Source organism: Gigantopelta aegis, chromosome 11 (assembly GCF_016097555.1).
Source record: "Gigantopelta aegis isolate Gae_Host chromosome 11, Gae_host_genome, whole genome shotgun sequence".
Lineage (NCBI taxonomy): Eukaryota > Metazoa > Mollusca > Gastropoda > Neomphalida > Peltospiridae > Gigantopelta > Gigantopelta aegis.
This window is the reverse complement of record NC_054709.1, coordinates 32,254,623-32,270,150: the sequence shown is the minus strand read 5'-3', so window position 1 is coordinate 32,270,150 and position 15,528 is coordinate 32,254,623.

Sequence of the window (15,528 nt, the reverse complement as noted above, 5' to 3'; positions counted from 1 at the left end):
TTTATTGTGATCGGTACCAGTATTAATTCTATGTTACAAGGTTACTGAATGAGTAGTTAGGGGTAATTAAAAATTAACCCGTTAGGAATGGTGTTGTAATTCCTTTATTAATTAACTTCTCCTGGAAGCGATTCTCAATTATCACACGTGTGGGTGTGGTGTAACGGTGAAGTGATTCGCATATTGTGTAACTAGACACCTAGAGATTAACTAATTAAGTGATCAGTTCTGGGTAGTTATTATTGCTGTTATTAATTAACTACTACGGCTGTACATTTGTCAGCGTAGATTGATACAGATTCCAAAGTGTATTGTGTTTTTGTTGTGTTTCTAGAGAACTAACGTGCTATTAATATATATACTTTATATAAGATCGTATCTCTGATCATACCTAGAGACGAGCCATACTAGGGTTAACAGCCTGTTACAGAGAGATCTAATAGATATACAGTTAGGAGAGATATTTTGATAATCGTGTTTTATTCAGTTACGGGAATTATAGAATCCCCGTGACAGGAGTCCCATGATAGTCGTAGTTTGTAAGTCGACAAAATGGTGCGCCACAATTACTTACATGATAGACTAGTTCTCAATTGAATATACCCATAACGACGCCTTGTAATATCATTCGTGTAACGCATGCACCATGTTAGGCCAAAAAAAAATATTTACAGAAATGTCCGAACACTGAAATTAATACTTGAGCTTCTACAGATACGAGCCAAATAATATCAGAGGGCGGGCTTCCAATAATGGTTTCGAATAAACTAGCATTTAATACAGCCATCTGTTAGGGTAAACGTTAAAATACTTATAATAGGAAATAAAAAGCATTATACATTTTTGGGTGGAACTCAAATTCTCGCTGGGGGTGCGTTCGCACCCGTCTCCCCTTGGCTACGGGCCAGATAGCTGAGGTGTGTACCCAGGAAGCGTGCTTGAATCTTAATTGGATATAAGCACAAAACTAAGTTGAAATGAATTGTGTTTCGGGAGATTTTGCTAGAGGGAAGAAGAATATATGGTGTGTGCGCGTTCTGAAGTCTTAAGCAAATTAGGAGCATGTCTCGACCCCCTTCCCGACTCATAAATCTATTTTTTGAGCAACAGACGCCGGAAGTATAACGTTTATTACAATAGCTGAAATTGATCTTTAGGGTATTGAGTTCATGAAAATATAATATTAGCATTTTATAAAGTTGGAGCGAACAAAATGTCAGCCATTTTCTAAAATGTGCCAGTCCAACATTAACTGTTTATATACTAGTATCTCCAGAATTACAAAACTTAGAAAGTTGATCTTAATTTCAAAACTCAAATTTAAGTTGTTAGTGGGTGTGACGGAACATGCTCTTATCTTTTCGCCTGTGGCGATGTTAATTGTTTTAGAGGGCCGTGTGCAGCTTGGTTACGTAATACCCCCGCGCTACCGTACCCCCTAATACACACTTAGACCAGGTGTGGAGGCCATGTGGCCAGTAGTTACGTAATACTTTCGGTAGTTCGGTTTACGATCGGGCTATTGCTAGCGACATGGCGACAGTAAGTCTGACCATCTAAGAAAAAAATACGGTCTCTGGGAGTTGTGGCAATATCACGTGATAGGTGAGGTACCGCGTTGTGCCCCCAGGCGATATTCGCTGTCTCTGAGATTTTTGAATAAATAGATAGGATTTTAGATATATCGGGGAGAAACATAGGAAAGCTCCCGGGGAACGTTTGTCCGTCTGGACTGGTAAATATATTTTTTTGCTCTGTTGTATAACCTTGATGTGATTGATGTGACTTTAAATATTTTAATACTGTATTATACCAATATTATTTAGACAGTGTTTCCGGTAATCTGACGAGGTAAATTGTAGGCTTCACTGTTCTAAAATATTAAAGCTAGCCGGTCATCCTAGAGGACCTAGGTACACTGTAGGTTATTGTCTTTATGGTGATATGTACCAGTATTAATTCTGTATTACAAGGTTACTGTATGAGTAGTTAAGGGTTAATTAAAAATTAACCAGTTAGGAATAGAGTTGTAATTCCTTTATTAATTAAGTTCCCCTGGCAGCGTTTCTCAATTATCACACGTGTGTGGATTGTATCACCTTGCAGTGATTAGAATATTGTGTAAACTAGACACCTAGTGATTAACTAATTAAGTGATTAGCTCTGGGTTGTTATTATATTTTTGTTGTTAATTAACTACTGCGGCAAGTACATTTGTCAGCGTAGTGTTAATACAGATTCCAAAGTGCATTGTGTTTTGTTGTGTTTTCTAGTGAACTAAACGTGCTATATATATATATATACTACTCAAAAGAATTTAAGGGTCAGACGATGTTTTCGACATTATTTTCTGAATGTCAATTATATTAGCTAGACCATAATGTCACGCATGGTATTGTTCCATTTTGACGAAAGTGGGTCTAAGCGACCCATAAATGAATTAAAATCCACTGTCATTGACACTGTCGACTAGTTCTAATGGCGAAAACATGCTTACATTTGCACGTAAATTAGGGCGAAAGCGAAAGGTCTGCTAAGTGCCCATAACTTGCTTTTTCACAAAGCGCTTCATTTGCACGCTTTGCACGTGTATTCCATTTTCCCAATGCTGAATTTCCGTATAATTGGAGCTTGCGTTCGTGTACGGTGCACACTCCAAATTCGACAATGGTACGACTTCAACTGACTATCGAAGATCGAGGAAGGGCTATTGCTTGGCTTCAGGATGGCAATACGCAAAGAAATGTTGCTCTGAGACTTGGTGTCAGTCAGAGTGTCGTTTGCCGACTGTGGCAACGGTACCAAGCAACGAATTCTGTTCGAAATCGTCCACGTTCGGAAAGACCCCGAAGCACTACAAATAGAGAGGACCGCTACATCACCAATATGGCTCTAGTCAACGCACAACCACTGCACGCCGATTACGTGACAGTCTGCGGACTGCGACGGGAACTCGAATGTCTGATCAAACCATACGCAATCGTCTGAGAGCCAATAATCTACGCTGCCGTCGCCAGGCTGTTCGACCACCACTCCTACCACGTCACAGAACGGCCAGACGTCACTGGTGCACGCTTCATCTGCGGTGGCAACGTGTTCAGTGGGGTCGAGTGATGTTCACTGATGAGTCCAGGTTTAGTCTCCAGTTCAACGACGGTCGGGTTCGTGTCTACAGACGTCCTGGGGAGCGCTTCGCTGACGTTAACGTTAGACAACGTCACCGGTTCGGTGGTGGCAGCGTCATGGTGTGGGGCGGCATCTCTATCCACCACAGGACCCCCCTCTATGTGGTGGATGGCAATCTGAATGGAATCCGCTATCTGAATGAGATTATCCGGCCGTTGGTTCTCCCAGGCCTTCAGAAGATTGGCGGCGGGGCAGTTCTGCAGGATGACAATGCCAGACCCCACCGCGCCAGGGTGGTAACGGACTTTCTCAGACAAGAAGGTATCGCCAGGATGGATTGGCCAGCATATTCACCTGACTTGGCCCCAATAGAGGACGCCTGGGACGAATTAGGCAGGAGAGTTCGGGATAACCATGCCCCTCCGGCCAACCTTCATGATCTGGGTCAACTTCTTATGGCAGAGTGGCAGGCCATTCCCCAAGAGTTCTTCAGACGTCTGATCAACAGCATGAGGCAACGATGTGTCGAGTGTATCGCGCCAGGGGTGGATTCACACACTATTAAACGAATGTTCTAATGTGTAAAATCCATGTTTGACAACCTTCAACTTTGACAGCATGTCATGTGACTTTCTTGTTTACAGTGACGTTTATTTGTATTTTTTTTAAAATATGGAACAATAAATAAAAAAAATTGTGTATTTACATCATCAATCTAATACACTCTGAAACTTATTTGGTTATACATTTTTGACCCTTAAATTCTTTTGAGTAGTATATATATATTTTTTTATATAAGATCTTATCTCTGATCATACCTAGAGCCGAGCCACTCGGGTATCATACTGCCCGATACAGAGAGATCTAATAGATATACAGTTAGAAGAGATATATGGATAATCGTGTTTTATTCAGTTACGGGTATTATAGGATCCCCGTGACATCTGCGCATGTCTGAATGAAAATGGTGGATAGAAATTTGAGAGCTCCCGATAAATTTTACAAAAATGACGTAAAGTTATACTTCAGAAGAATTGAAAACTACAGGAAACTACAGGAAAACAGAATACTGAAGATCACTGGAAGGAAAAAAGAAAAGAAAAAAAAGGAAAAAAGAAGTATGTAAGTCTGAAAGTCAAATGTCGAGTGAATATACTTGTGATTTCCACTCGTACCTCCACGCGGAACATTTCCAAATATAACTATTTTATGAAGTATATATATGTTACGGACGCCTGTCTCCAGACGTTGTAACAGCGAAGGTGGTGAATTACTAAGAATATATATATAATATGGTTCGACGAGCCCCCAGTCTGCAGAAATGGCAGACGATTAAACTAATACTTCAGTTTATAATGAATGATCACTTCTGACTTTCTCTAAACAACAAAACCAACACAAATCAACATGTAATCATTTAATACATAAACAGCTAACTGTCACCAAGGTGACTTACACTGAATACAACAATCTGTTGTACTGACCACTGCTCAAACTACGACACTCACTTTATATGTTCTCTATACAAATGTTCAATGATATCATCATGTAGATTCATTCGGCTGATAGGACGGTTCCCTCAGTTCAGCTCTGCGGCACTTCAAACGACAGGTAGATAACTGGACTTCAATAAGCTTCAGTTCTGCGACTCTTCAATAATATGTTACTCCAACAATATTGTCCTCTGTGGACATCAGGTACGTGGTTGTACACTCCGACCAATTTCTTCAGTCAAACAGCCGTAACGTCGCTTGGCACGGAGCTTCTATGGAACTGCTACACCAAACCTCAGACAAGACTTTTATGCACCAGGCATGGTCCTTGGAGATATGAGGTAATCTCACGTAACATTATATAGTTCACATTGGATTCACAAGCACCAACCGTTTTATGTTGGCAGTAAATACATTATACGCTTGTGAATGACACATGATAGTTTCTTTGACTTCCACAACAAATTAAGCTCTCATCAGTAGCAGATAAATAGATAGGCCGCGTTGTTTCCACAGCTTTGTAATGAGTGTTCGTAGTGAGTGTTCCAACGTTTAATTATTGTTAGTTGCACACATATGGTGGTTAGTGAGTTTAGTGTCGTTGGGATGTTTAAACAGATGGCCTTACACATGATGTCTGTCTGCTATACATCTGACATCATGACAATATACTATCGTTAATGATGCTGTATCCATCGTGTCCATAATTCACGCAAATGTCTAATATCATTTCTATATTTGAAATTAATATTATTCGAGCTCAGTCAAGCAAAGTTATGGTGCACGGCGAGTTGTGAGAACTACTCATTAGATTCATTAAGCAATAAACAATGGCGACAGGTGAAGGTGATTTATCTACTGTGCTCCATGATACTAGAGGCGTGATGTATGGTGATAGTTCGAACCCGGAGCCCTCCATAGAGTACTTGGTTCATTTAGTGACACAAATGAGCAGCAGACTTGTACATATAGAGACATATGCTAAAAAGATTGAAGACGTTCAATCGTCTATCTTGTCACTATCAAACAAGGTACTTTCACTAGAGGCCGATGTTAAAAGTGTTCACGTGAACAACAAAAACATGGAGACAAATATGCAAGGTTTGAGTAATTAATCTGTACGATGGTGTTAAAACGATGAGTGATAAAAATAAAGCTGAAATAGATCAGATAAAGCGCACTCTTAAGAACACCGGCAGTAGTAATGAAGATTACAAAAAGGAAATGGATGCACTGAAAAGAGAGAATGATGAAATGAAAGATTTGCTAACTGACCTGCAATGCCGCTCAATGAAATATAATCTGATATTTACTGGCCTTGCTGAGAGTCCTAAAGAAATTACCGAGTACAAGATAAGAGAATTCCTGGAACATGAACTTGGATTGGACGTGGATTTTCAGTTTGGGAATGTTCATCGGTTCGGAAGGAAACGTGTTGGGGCATATCGACCAATCGTGGCCAGATTTTTATTCCAACGTGACATAACTTTAATCAAAGATCATGCATACCAGTTAAAGGGAAAGCCGTACGGTATCAGTGAACAGTTTCCGTACGTGATCGAAGAACGCCGGAAAAAAACTCTATCCTGTGGCTAAGAGACTAAGACAAGCTGGGCACAAGACAAAACTGGTCCGGGACAAATTGTTTGTTAATGGGAGACCCTATGATGAAAAAATACACGCCGATCAGCGTACGTATCGTGATGTGGTACAGAACACACAGAGTCAACTACGACCCAGTCAGACCCAAGCGCGTGATACGAAACCGCCAACGAAACGTTCGCGTGTTTCCTCGTCACCAACAGTTACTGTCGACACGCACAACCATCCGATACCACGTGCGGTAGATGAACCCATAGAAGTGACTGCATAGGACAAGTCGGAGAATGTGAATGATCTATTACACTGCATAGCTTGGAACGTGCACGGGGGCTTCCGTGAAAAACTATGTGACGATAATTTCAAAAATCATATTTTACTATACGACTTAGCAGGACCGTACCCTGACCAAAATCCATGGGGGGGGGGGGGCACTAAATTTTATAAATAATTTTTAACATACTATAAAGATTAAACATTTCTATGCTATTACTGGAGATATATAAAAAAAAAAAGGACAAGATTCTCAGGGGGGGGCAGCTGCCCCCCCCCCTGCCCCCCCGGAGGGTACGGCCCTGCTTAGGTATTCTATCAGAATGTTGGTTGGAAAACGATTACGAGTTAGCAATTGATGGTTACGAATGTTTTGTGTTTGCTATGAAACGCCGAAAGTGTTTTCAAGGCGGTGGATTGATCGTAATGATCAAAAACAAGTTTAAGCCATTTATAACGGTTGTAGAAAATAGCTATGATAGTATTATTTGGTTGAAAATTGATAAGCTTCTCAGTAAACGCAATAATGATACATTTATCGCCTGTGTTTACCTACCCCCACAAAATTCGTCCTACTATAAATTATACGAAATCGATATTTACCAGGAATTACATAACAGTGTCGAATTGTATTCGGGCTTGGGTGATGTATTTTTAATTGGCGATTTTAACAGTAGAACAGCAGAAAATGCTGACTATATAAAATTTGATAATTTGGACAATACTGTCCTTGACCATATAGAAAATGTATGTTCGTACACAGACGATCTGATTGAGGACAACCGTTCTAACTCGGATAAAGGAATCAACGGATTTGGACGGCAGTTACTTAATTTTTGTAAAGCATCAGGCTTCCGTATTGTTAACGGACGATGTAATAATGGCTTCTCCAGTGATTTTACCTTCAACGGTTCGCAAGGTGTAAGTGTTGTGGACTATTTAATTACAAAGCCAAGTTTATTTAAATGTATTGAATCGTTTAATGTGGGATGTTTTAATCAATATTCAGATCACGCCCCTTTGCTCGTAATGCTTCAGCTAGTCGGCCTCCGATTGGCTGATGGGAGGGAGGAAGAACCAGGTGAAATAGGTCACAGATACGATAGGTGTCGGTGGTCAGCTGACTACAAACCTCTGTGTTCAGAGGCTTTACGTGTTAACATCGATTTATTGAATGCTTGTTTACCTATAGATATAGAAAATTCACAACAGGGTGTGGATAACATTATTGATAGTTTTACTCATACTCTAAAAGATATAACAGAGCAATTCGTTGTTGTGAAACACAAAAGTAGAGGGAAATCTTTAGTCGGTAACAATAATAGTGGCCAATACGAACAAAATGTATTCTCGCATACTAAAATCGACAAACCATGGTTCACTCATGATTGCAGGGTGTTGTATAACCGATATATGGATTCCTTGCGTGCATTCAACAAGCATAAGTGTGATAAAAATCATAAATCACTGCATGAATGTAAACATGAGTATAAGAAAATGGAATTAAAACTGAAAAGACAATACAAGTTACTAGAGGAAAACCAACTAGATTACTTACGTAAATATAACCCTAGACAATTCTATAAATATTTTTCAAAAAGTAAACAGAATCGAGCTGATATAACACTAACTGAATTTTTCAATTATTTTAAGGACAGTAGTTCCGTTGATATTAATTTAGATACGACTTGTGGTCATGAAACCAATGAAAATAGTGATACTGTGTTTGATGAATTAGACAAGCCAATTAATGAAAGCGAGGTCTTAGCAGTAATTAGAGAATTAAAACGCAACAAAAGCCACGGGCTAGATGGTATTATGAATGAGTTCTTTATCGAATTTGAAAATATATTATTGCCAGTGATTTGTAAGTTATTTAATGTAATACTGAACACTGGATTTTACCCGACTGTATGGTCAATTGCTGTCATTGTACCAGTCCATAAAAAAGGTAATATAAATGATCCGAACAATTACAGAGGTATAAGTTTGGTAAGCTGTTTAGCTAAGTTGTTTACCGGTGTGCTTAACAAGAGGTTATATCAGTGGTCAGAAGAATACAACATTATAACAGATGCGCAATTTGGTTTTCGAAAAGGAGTTAGCACTGTTGATGCTATATTTTCGCTATATTCTATAATAATGAAATCTCTGGAACATAATGGTAAATTATATTGCTGTTTTGTGGATTATAAGAAAGCGTTTGACTCTGTGAATCGATATAATCTGTGGACCAAACTATTTAAGTACGGAATTAATGGCAAATAGTTAAAAGTATTAAAATCTATGTATAACTGTGTTAGATCCTGCATAAATGTAAATGGTTTTAGATCTGATTTCTTTAAAAATACCATTGGCCTAATGCAAGGTGAAGTTTTATCACCGATACTTTTTTCACTCTTTCTAAATGACCTAGAAAATTAATTTATTGTTAAGGGTTGCCCTGATACTATGTTAAGAGATCTCAGTGTTTTTCTGTTACTCTTTGCAGATGATATGGTTATTTTCTCTGAAAGTATATATGGATTACAGCATATGCTTGACACATTGTTCCTTTATAATAACAAATGGGGTTTAACTGTAAATAAAACAAAAACCAAAATTATGATTTTCAGAAAAGGTGGTAAATTACTAGATGATGAAAAATGGTCCTATGATGGTGACTCGGTCGAAGTAGTAGACCATTTTAACTATCTTGGTATTGTCCTACATTTTACTTGCAAATTTTCACATGCTATAAAATGTATATCTGAACAAGGAAGAAAAGCATGTTTTGCAATGAAGAAAAGTTCCAAGCCCTTGTTTTTAAACCAAAGTTCATTGTTGACGTTATTTGATACGTATGTAGCTAGCGTACTGTTCTATGGTTGTGAAATTTGGGGTTTTCAAAAAGCAGATTTAATTGAAAAAAGTCACCTTGATTTTTGTAAAAATGTTCTAAAAGTTAAAGGATGTACAAGCAATATTATGATTTATTTTGAATTAGGTAGATATCCATTGGTGCATGAACGTACCTATCGTATGATGAAATATTGGTTCAAACTGATCAAAACTGATAATTGTATAATGAGTACAATGTATAGTGAGATGAAATCTAGCTGCGTCTATAAAAATAACTGGGTATTTTTTATTAAGAAAACATTTCAAGAGTTGGGGCTTGGCTTGGTTATATTTGGAACAATCAGGATCATCTGGTAGAAAGTACGATGTATTATTTATCACTAATTAAACAAAGGATTTTTGACCAAGCATTGCAGAATCTTTACCATCAGCTAAATACATCTGTGAAATGCGGCAATTTGTATAGATACTTGGTCGAAGACTTAAAAACTCAACAATACTTGGTCAAACCTATACCTGATATTTATAAAACATGTATTACGAAATTAAGGCTATCTTCACATATTTTGGCAATAGAAACTGGTAGATATAAGAAAATAAGTCGTCCCAATAGAGTATGCATTTATTGTAATAGCGGAGATGTAGAAGATGAATATCATTTTGTATTAATATGTACATTGTACAGAGATTTAAGAGAAAATTATATAAAGAAATACTACTGGAATAGGCCATCTATGCTAAAGTTTATACAGCTGCTGACCAGTAAAAAACAAAAATATATTGTGTAAATTGGGAAAATATATATTTAAAGCATTTAAAATTCGAACTTCCTTAGTCTAAATATACTGGAATTATCAAGATATATAATATGTTGCATTTGAATGTCAATTTGTATATAATACTCTACCTATAAAACTATAATTTACATTCTCCTTATTGAGAATATATATGTACATGTGTGTGTGTGTGTGTGTGTGTGTGTGTGTGTGTGTGTTTTCTATTTATTATCCTAATTGTATGTACATGTGATATTGTATGTTTACTAGTATTGTTGTTTGTTCATACCAATAAGCCGCTATGCTTACGGTGAATAAAGAATTGAATTGAATTGAGTGCATTAAAAGTATAGTACGTTCAGATAATGGGTTGGCAAACATTTAAAATTCAGGCCCGTAGCAATGTGATTAAAATTAGCTCTACTGGTCTACCAGTATATCTAACAGCATTGCGTGGATTCCCATGTCCAGGTGACATTTCATCTATAAATAACAATTTAAATATCGACCAATTACACTTCGCCTTTTATAGCGCTATTCGGGAGCATACAAATTCTAAAAATACCGGACGATACTATTTATGCAATAGGCGAACTTGCCTGGAAGAGCATTTATCAATTTTAATTAATGTTTAAATGAAGAATTATTTTTTAAACTGGACTAAATTAAGTCGCAGTCTAGTTTCAATCCGTGAAAATAGACACTAAGTTTAGTTAAAGGGACAGACCCTAGTTTCAACCCGTGAAAATTAACACTAAGTTTAGTTAAAGGGACATACCCTAGTTTCAACCCATGAAAATTAACACTAAGTTTAGTTAAAGGGACAGACCCTAGTTTCAACCCGTGAAAATTAACACTAAGTTTAGTTAAAGGGACAGACCCTAGTTTCAACCCATGAAAATTAACACTAAGTTTAGTTAAAGGGACAGACCCTAGTTTCAACCCATGAAAATTAACACTAAGTTTAGTTAAAGGGACAGACCCTAGTTTCAATCTGTGAAAATTAACACTAAGTTTAGTTAAAGGGACATACCCTAGTTTCAACCCGTGAAAATTAACACTAAGTTTAGTTGAAGGGACATACCCTAGTTTCAACCCGTGAAAATTAACACTAAGTTTAGTTAAAGGGACATACCCTAGTTTCAGCCCATGAAAATGAACACTAAACTTGGTTAATCTACAAACCTGTAACACATTTGGATAAAGTGAAACAAGAAATGATGAAATACCCTCTAAAAATAGACTAAAACTCGACTCCATAACTGTTACCTCTCAGACGCACGTGCGTTTTTAAAAATAAGAATAATGCATTTTGTGATATTAAAAACACCAGGATGACCAACAACACTTCGAATGTACGGAAATGGATAATCAAAACAATAAAATCCAAGAAAGGTATGATTTCAGTTATTAAAAACGGCTCTAATGGTAATAAATATGCCTTAGTGTTTAAAAACTGAGGTATGTCCCTTTAATCTACCACCTGTAGCACACCTGGATAAAGTGCAACAAGAATATGTGACGTTGAAACAGGAAAATACCGTCTAAATATGACTAGAGCTGGTATAAGCGTATGAGACGGGGGGCAGGTGGGGCAAAACTTTAAATTCGAGCAAAAATGATACATATTATATTCGGGCGAAATGTACCTGATACCTTTTTACCATCTTTTTCCATCATTCTACCCTCAAAAGTAGTTGTAATCTATGTAAAAATGCGTAGTGGTTCATTTGCAACTCTATATAGCTGCTGTTTGGTAGTAATGCTAATTTATGAATAAATGTTGTTATCCAGATTCGGGCATTTTCGTTTAATTCGGGCAAAAGCGAACCTGCCCTCGTACACAAATGTGAGCCGGTACGCTTATAAGAGCTGGTCTCTATAACTGCTACCCAGGAAGAGTGGAGCTGTAGAGTCCCAGGCCCGTCTTGTGGTCGTTGGAAAACGAAAGGCGATTGTGTCACCAGGCGACCAACCAGCCAAGCCAAGTCCGCCGACACAACCGCCCCCACCTACTTCATCTCCAGCGAATGACCAGCCCGCTGAACAACCTTGGTCACTGCAGGCCGGCAAGCTACCAACACGCTACGCGAGGCTGGTGAAGACCAACATTGGGGATGTCCGTCAGCTCCTTTGTGAACCGAGCCCGGAGTCGTATCAACCTCTGCCACGAACCGAAGGAGAGTTCTCGGTGCGTAGGATCACGATAAACGATGGGAGAGGGATCTGCCTTACCGTCCGCCGGAAGGGACTTTTCAACCAAGGGATGCTTCTCGATGAAATGGACAACCCGACCATCCACCGCCGGGGAAGATTACCGTCCAATCACCGAGAGCATCGCCAAGTCCGCAAACCGGTACGCCCTCAACCATCTGGACTCGTCCCTATTCATCGCCTCTCCGTGACGACATCCCCGCTAACAACCTTTCCTAGGACAGGTAACAACCTCTTTTTTTGGGCTAGTTAGACTTTAAACGTTTTGGAAGCAGTTCAAAATTCTTTTGTTTATTTTTTTATAAGTAGTCTAACGCATTTTATTTTGGCGCCCGTTCAATTGCTCAAAATCACCTTAAAAACCTTTTGGCTGAGCAGTCTTAACTATTTTGGGTTAAATTTTAGAGTCCGGACATGTTTTGGATGCAGTTACTCTTTGTAGACTTAGGTAAAATACAGGCTTCACCGAGGAATCGAAATCCACTCGGTGTACTTCAAGTTTGCGAAGTGTCTGCTATTTGGTCCGCGCTCGCGTTGACCTTACTAAATGGCTTTTTTTCAAATTCCGCCCACCTCAAAATTACCCCCCCCCCCCCCCCCCCCCCCCCCCTCCTGCTCCGGAGTTAGTCACTGGCGAAGTCAGAGGCTAAATCCGTGGTGGGCGTGCCTGAACCTTCGTGGATAGGGGCACGTAAAATGAGTTTCCCAGTCCCAGGCCTCGGTGGCGTAGTGGTTAGGCCATCTGTCTACAGGCTGGTAGGTACTGGGTTCGGATCCCAGTTGAGACATGGGCTTTCTAATCCAGATACCGACTCCGAACCCTGAGCGAGTGCTCCGCAAGGCTCAATGGGTAGGTGTAAACCACTTGCACCGACCAGTGATCCATAACTGGTTCAACAAAGGCCATGGTTTGTGCTATCCTGCCTGTGGGAAGCGCAAATAAAAGATCCCTTGCTGCTAATCGGAAAGAGTAGCCCATGTAGTGGCGACAGCGGGTTACCTCTCAAAATCTGTGTGGTCCTTAACCATATATCTGACGCCATATAACCGTAAATAAAATGTGTTGAGTGCGTCGTTAAATAAAACATTTCTTTCTTTATTTCTTTCTATAACTGCTAATTGTCATAAGCACGTGCGTTTTAAATATATATATATATATATATATATATATATATATATATATATATATATATATATATATAAACGAATTTTGTGGTATTAAAAACACCAGGATGACCAGAAATACTTGGGATGTACAGAAATGGATAATCTAAACAATGAAATGTAAGTAAAGCCTGATTTCAATTATTTAAAACGCCTCGAATAGAGAGAGAGAAAAAAAAAACGCCGTAGCTTTTAAAAACTAGGGTTTGTTATTTTAAACCATAACACAGTAACAACACGTATGGTAGAATGGTGACATGGTTCTAGTCGGGGAAACTATCACGTTGGCGGGCGATACATAGTCCTGTGGTACAGCGCTCGCTCGATGTGCGGTCGGTGTGGGATCGATCCCCGTTCGTGGACCCATTGGGCTATTTCTCTTTCCAACCAGTGCACCACGACTGGTATATCAAAGGCCGTGGCATGTACTACCCTGTCTGTGGGATGGTGCATATAAAAGATCCCTTGCTGCTAATCGAAAAGAGAAACCCATGAAGTGGCGACAGCGGGTTTCCTCTCTCAATATCTATGTGGTCCGTAACCACATGTCTGACGCCATATAACCGTAAATAAAAAATATATATGTTGAGTGCGTCGTTAAATAAAACATTTCTTTCTTTCCATCACGTTGGCTTTCTCAAAATTCACGTTGGCTATTTTAAAATTCACGTTGGCCATCTCAGATTACTAAATTGTATGTCACTTGAGATGGCCAACGTGATTAGTTTCATCAATAATTTTATCATGACTTACAATCTAAAGTCAACAGTGAGCTGTAGGTATTACATACAAGAATATACGCAGTAAGATTACGTAACGCACATTTTAGTTTTTTTTTTATGAAAACTCAGCCTTGACGTTTTATTGCTAGGACATTTAACAATACCAGACAATACTTACTGTCAACGAGGGCAAGGATTAAGGTAATGTAAGGTAAGGTAAGACCAGTTAACACTGCTCTTGTTGGAGATTGCGCCAGGTCCGCAGGCCTTTTCGAAGTGAAGATTTGCGTGAACTATTTACTGGTTACGCAAAAATAAATTTAGGTAACCCATTTGTTTTTTGCGTAACTTGTCATGTCCATGTCAGTGATGTTCTACTTCCCCCCAAAAGGTTTGTTTTGTTTAACGACACCACTAGAGCACATTGATTAATTAATCATCGGATGTTGAATGTCAGACATTTGGTAATTCTGACTCGTAGTCATCAAAGGAAACCCGCTACATTTTTTCCTAACTCAGCAAGAGATCTTTTATGGGCATTTTCCACAGAAAGGAAAACACATACCACTGCCTTTGAACAGGTGTTATGTACTGGTTAGAACGAGAGAAAAAAATCCAATCAGTTGAATGGATCCACAGAGTACAATATCTGACACGTGTCCGTGGAACAAGCCATATTTTAATTTTATTTGTATAGTCAGACAAAAACCCATACATTTTCATTCTTGAGTGGCGGTCAAAGCCCCCCCCCCCCCCCCCAGTTCCTATGAGCCTGTTCTCCCACAGACAGGACATGGCATACCACGGTCTTTGATATACCAGTCGTGGGGTACTGGGTGGAACTGGTAAAATCCAATGGGTCCGCGAAGGGTATATAACATTTTTATCTCGTTCCAACCAGTGCACCACAACCGGTCAAAGGCCGTGGTATGTGTTTTCCTGTCTGCGGGGAAAGTGCATATATAAAAGATCCCTTGCTGCGTCAGGAATAACGTAGCGGGTTTCCTATGATGACTACATGTCAGAATTACTTCTCAGACGAACGTGCGTTTTTAGAATTGTGAAAAATGCATTTTGGAGTATTGCAAAAACCTGGATGACCAGAACCACGTCAGGTGTACGAAAATTAACATATATAATACAGTGTATAAGTACTTCTAATTTAAATGATAAAAAAAAATACGGCTTTAATAGTGAAAAATAGTTCAGTGTTTAAAACTAGGGTCTGTCACTTTAAATGTTGAATGTCCAATAGTCTTAAGATTAATGAGTCAATGTAATGTGCAATGTGTCGTTGAACAAAAGAAAGAAATGTTTTAT